Here is a 6,000-nt window from a genome sequence, read left to right as displayed (position 1 = left end):
CCTTTTATTTTTCAGCCCAGCTACTAGAAATCTTGAACCATACGTGCGGCTCGCATTACATTTCTATTGGACAACACGACACTAAAAGCTTCAATCTTCCCCATGGGAAGGTCATCCCAGGTGGCTGTCTCAAGCCCCAGAGGTCAAATGCTGGGCTCTGGATGCTGACATCTATGTGGCTGTCGCATGTCACCAATGGGACCTTTGCCTGTTGGAGAGTGCAGGCTTGCCACGAAACTCGTCTTCCCTCTCAGTCGACACAGCCATCGTCAGCCTCTTATGTGACAGAAGCTCAGCCTTTCTACTCATTCTTCCATCCTGACCAAAATCCAGCTTTCGGTTTCCCAGGCCATCGCGGTGTTTCTAAGTATGATAAAGGGATAATTGAAGCATTGTCTGCAGAGGAAAACCTGGAAAAGACCTAAATGCCAACAACAGGGATCTGGGTAAGTAAATTACAGTCCATCTCCATGAGGCAACACCACAGGTGATAATATTTAATAGCATGAAAAACGTTGATGAAGGAACTAGATTAAGACATGGTACAGAAAGCATGATCTCATTCTTGTAACAAAAGTATATCCATTCACGCTCATGTGGAGGTTTGTGCTAAAAAGAATAGACATACTCATTATCAACAGCTGGCGAGATGAATTTTGAATTGTATTTTGTAGCTTTAAAATTTTGCAGTTCTGTTTTGTTCCCAAGTTTTTAAGATGAGCATGTATTACTTCTACCATGAGAGGAAAAGAAGACAGATGCCCTGCCATCTCGTTGTTGTAAGCAGTAATGCTTGTCCAACTCATGGGTTGTTGCGTTTATCAAAAGCAACTGTGATTGTGAAAGCACTTTGTAAAAACAGGGGCTGATCAATGTCACCCAGAGATTAGCATCTGGTGGTCAACGGCGATATTGTCACCCAGGTGTATCTGTCAATGGCCTGAGACATTTCAGTGGTCAGAACTGAAGTAAGTGCTACTGGCATCTAGTGGGTAGAGGCCACAGATGTGGCCAAACATCCTGCAATGCAAAGGACAAGTTCTCACCACAAAGAATGATCAGGACCCAAATGTCCACCCCAAGGTTGAGAAGCCTTTGTCCACCGCTTCCATTAGTTTAAGGGGCTGTGCTGATGGGGCCAAACTGGGAAGCAGTTGCTCCTGCTTCCGGGTCCAGATCAAAGCCCCTAAGTGTCTCTGGCTGCATCTTCCTGACACCAAACATCCCAATTAGAATAGAAATTTGATTAGTTATCCAACTATTAACTCACACGAGCTAAGGCAATCTGCTGGAAATAACATGGTCACCCACGAGGAGAGATGGCGAAGGGAAATAAACAGAAATTACCTTTTCACGCGAAGAGGCGGCGTCTCGGTGGGCTCCGAGGCAGGGAGGGCAGAGCCATCTGCCAAGAACCGCCCTGCTGGACCTGTTTTGTCGAGAGTCTACAGTTTCTAACACGGCTTGTCTGGCGCCCTTCACAGGCACTACATTAGCACAAGTTCATTTGAAATTCATCATTTCCAAAGAGATACAAGGCACTGGAGGTTTCGCTTCCAGGATTTTAAATGTCAGGCATCCAAAATGTACTGTGGAGACACAGCATCTGGAAGACGATGTTTTTGAAATTTATCTACAAACAGGAACACCTCCCGGAACCAAGCTTTTTCACACAAATAAGGGGGAAAAAAAATCCCTCAGAACACTCATGGCCAGAACCGTGATGGGCCTCCCTCTTGGAGAAATAAAACTGTTGGAGTTAAAAGTGGAGCATTTGCTTCAGGACTGACCTCTGAAAACTGAGACAAGCCAATGTGGAGAGCAAGTACCCACCAAAAGAGAGAATTCTTCCTTCCGTGCTGAGAGAAAAATTACATGTCGTGCTCCATCCCCACTGGCCGCTTGCTGTGCTCCAAACAGGCCAGGTGCACGCCTGACTCCTGCCTGGCTGTTCCTTCTAGAAAGCTCCCCACCCCACCCTACATACCTCTAAGCTCATTCCCAGAGCCCTTGATGACTCCCCCCTTGCCAAATAAGGTCCACCCTGGCCCCACACCTCAACACTTCACTCGGACCTTTCCTGGCCCCCAGCCCTCAGCATTTTCCACCCTTTAGTCTGCTCTGCTTTTTCGTTTTCCCAACACATGACACAACTCCTTCTTCATTAAGTTTGTGATTTACTGTCTCTTCTTCCTTGAAGAATATCATCTCTACACAGACAGGGCTTCTGTCTGTTTTGTTCAGTGCCTAGAACATGCCAGTGAATTTTCTGAGACTCGCTGCTATGGGAAGGAAGTAGTGTTAATATCTAACCTTAACCCCAATCCTAACACTAACTATTTTGTTAAGTGCCTACCCCCATACTTAAGGAAACTACACCCTCTGGGCAAAGAAAACTGTCCAAGGCGCAATGATGAGAGAGAGATGCTTAATCGAGCTGAAGCTGGTGTCCATGGCTTACCATCAGAAGGCATCTAAGCAGCACAAGGGCTGTGGTGCTGGAGCTGACTCCCAATGAGTATGGCAGAAATCTGGGGCATGAGGTGGGCTGGGGCCAAGTCTTCATGGATGAATCCTGGGTTCCTGAAGAGGCCCTGAAATGCTTTAAAGTCTCTGATCTCATCCACTGCCTGGGTCTCCTCCTCGACTTCCTCCCTGAGTGCTCCATTGACTTTCGCAGTCTATTCCTCTGAACATGGCCCAGCACGTGTCCCTGCCCCTCGAGACATCAGGTCCCCCGAATAGAAACTCGGAACTCCAGGTGGAGTCTGAACCCACTGCCCTGGGGCTCCACGTCATGCCTCCATGGGGGCCCCCTTTTCAGCAGCCTCCTGCCCTGGCTACTAGCTCTAAAACATCTGCCCAGAACAACTGGGATGGGTTTTGGGGTATCAGGCACCAGAAAACCACGAAGCAGGAGCAGCAAAAGGAGGTCCAAACGGAGGAGGATTGTGAGGCCAGAAGCTTGGAAGTCGACTGCCCGGGAGTTTGTGTGCAATTAGGGGAATGGTTTAAGCCTTCTGAGCAGCATTCCTTCACCTCCTTGCCACTGGAAGGTTCAAATGAGACAATACAGCAGGGCACCGCAGTTGCGGTAAGTTCTCCACACAGTCAACGACTACTGTTCTTATTGTCGTGGGGAATCCGTAGGAGGAAACCTAAGAGCTAAAAACTAAGTTTTGGGAAAAACCATCAGATATAAAAGAGGAACTGTCAAGGAGGAAAAAATGACAGACACTGGTGACATATTAGAAGCTGAAGATGAAAGAGTTTAAAAAAACAGCCACTCTAAAATTCCTACCCTCCCTCAGTTCCAAAAGCCTTTTAGCATTTGATGTCCTGGTTACTTTGGTCTTACTCCTTTAAAGGGTGAGTTGCATAAAAAAAAAGAAAAAAAGGAAGCTGCCTTGTTCTTGAAGACACAGCCTGACCTCTCTAGCAGATGCTCAATACATGTTGTTGAGTGAATTTATGAATGATATATATATGTGTGTGTGTATATGTATGTGCATATATGCATATGTTCTTAACTTTCAAAAGGATTTAAGGTGGTGTGTAAGACTAATATACACATGGAATAAGACAAAATAAATAACAAGAAAGAGTATAAAAATACTGATTTTAGGAAAAGAAATGTACCAGGAAGCTCACTTATTCATACATGTTTCTGAGCTTCCCACTAGCCAGGGAGATAAAAGAGACATGCTACATTATTAATTCACATTGCCCTACCAATAAGCATACAAGTTCATCTGGAAGGACAAACATTATCCGGGAAATGTTGAGGGCTCACATAACTCAGTTCTTCAGATGAGACACATTTCAGCAAAATGGAGGGTAGGGTAGGGTAGGGGGGAAGATGACAACATCATCGACAGGAGCTTCAAAATATACAAAGTGCTCTGAAAATTTATGTGTTTCTTTTTAATATCAGCCTGCTGTAAAAGCCAAGAGCACAGCATGAAATGAAAGCCCAGCAAAGACCCTTTTCCCCCAATCATGGCCAATTTAAAAAAAAATCATGGACTGGACACTTTTGTTCCCTGCCCGACTGTGATTTGGGCTCTTGGTCGCAGGTCATTTCTCCACTGATTGCCAGCTGGTGCTCTTCACAGAAGGACTCTTAAGGAGAACTTTCTCCCCTTCCATATTCAATTTGCCCAGAGTCAACTTTTAATTACTAGAGTCAGCAGCACTTCACATTCTACAGGAAGGCAATTTCGCATACACCAATGTGTCCAGGAGAAAACACATCGGGAGTTGAGTTTAACAAACATTTGAGAAGGTCTGCCACCAACCTTCTGTGGCTTTGTGATTCGGTGTCAAGAGACCCTGGAGCTCCAGCAGTGGCAGTGCTGGGTCCCCAGGGGACAGAGCCGCACCCCGCCCCGCCTGCCCTCAGACTGTTCCGTCCATCCCAGGAGGCAGAAGGCAAGGGAACAGGCAGCAGGACCAAGGGGCCACCCGGTTGCCTTTGGGTGCCATGCCCAGGCAGCCCTCCCCACCTGCGACCTCGCCCAGCAGAGATGCCTTCTCCCAGGGATGACACCCCATTCCAAGTCCCATAATGAAGAGAAACGACAAAAACAATACCCCACCCCCACCCCCAGCGAAAATCAGAAACCCAGACAGCATAAATAATGACAAGGAGTGTCTCTCAGTCACCAGTGACAAGTATAGAAGTTGTGCTTTCAACAAAGGAAGCATACAATGTTGAGCTCATCGATGAATAGGGGCCACGTCTACCACAGACTGCCAGGTACCTGTGGGTGCTTAATAAATGCCTTTGAAGGATGATGAATGCAGTCATTATTATATCTGCCAGAATATTTTTTTACTGAATCAACCTTCCTTATCAATCTTTATAACCGTGATTTCAATGGTATTAATTTAGCCATCTCCCACACCAAGTGCTTTTCTAAATTCTAGTCCTTAAACCTTGTCAAAAAACAATGCATTTGATTTTTGCAATGTCACATGCCAGGATCAAAGGGAATTAAACTTATGTGCTATCTTCTCAAATTTTTACGGCATAATGTGTCTCATAAAGACTTTTTTTAAGAAGAATTATTTTCCAGTTTCTGGTCTATAGCAACACTTTAATTTTTCATGTGATATTGAAGCCTCTTTTCAAAATGCTATTTGATATTAGCAATATGTGATTTGGGGAAACAAAGAGCTATTGTTTCTAGAAGTGGTTGCAAAAAAAAAATACTTGGATATTGCTTGAGAACTGAAATAATTTCCATATTATTTATTTATTTTTAACACCACTTAAATCAGGGTGGGCACAAAACTGAAAAACACAGTTTTTCTTAAAGACACATATCTACTTTCCAAATTCCACAGGTCATTTTTAATTGAATCTCCTCTTCAGCATTTGAAGTCAGGCTTAGGAACTCTTCTTTGTCCACCCCGAATAATATCTTCCTCCTCTGACACTATACAATGTATGATGTCTAACACTCATTAGACAAAACAGGAAAACTCTTCCTCTATTTCTCCTTCCTTCCCTCCTCCCCTCCTTCCTCAAACAAGGAGAGCACCCACTCAGGGTGCAGACCCCAGCTACAGGCACAGGAAGACCTGCATTGGGAGAAGCCCAGCCCCGCTGCTGAGGCACTCACAGCTTCTCCGGGAAGGTGGATCATCAGCATCGAAGCAAAATATCGGGCAAAGAGACCCGTCAAAGCAGGCTGAACAGAGCAGGGAATCATTCATCCACAGGGAACTCAGGGGACTTGGGGAGGAGGGGTATTTGAATGAGGCCTCTGAGGACGCTAAAACGCGCTGACAGGCAGAAGAGGAGGGGGAATGGCGTGGTAGGTAGAGAGGAAAGCCTGGTTCAAGACAAGGAGACAAACTGGTGTACAGCATTCTCAAGAACCAGTCAGCATCCCAGCGGAACCATGATGAGAAATGGGCTTAAAGGTGGGATCTGGCCAGATTGTGAAGGGGGCTGTGTCCCAGGCTGGAAAGTCTGGACTTTACTTGGTGCAC

This window comes from Tamandua tetradactyla, chromosome 12 (assembly GCF_023851605.1).
Source record: "Tamandua tetradactyla isolate mTamTet1 chromosome 12, mTamTet1.pri, whole genome shotgun sequence".
NCBI classification, from domain to species: domain Eukaryota; kingdom Metazoa; phylum Chordata; class Mammalia; order Pilosa; family Myrmecophagidae; genus Tamandua; species Tamandua tetradactyla.
Note: the sequence above shows the minus strand (reverse complement) of the source record.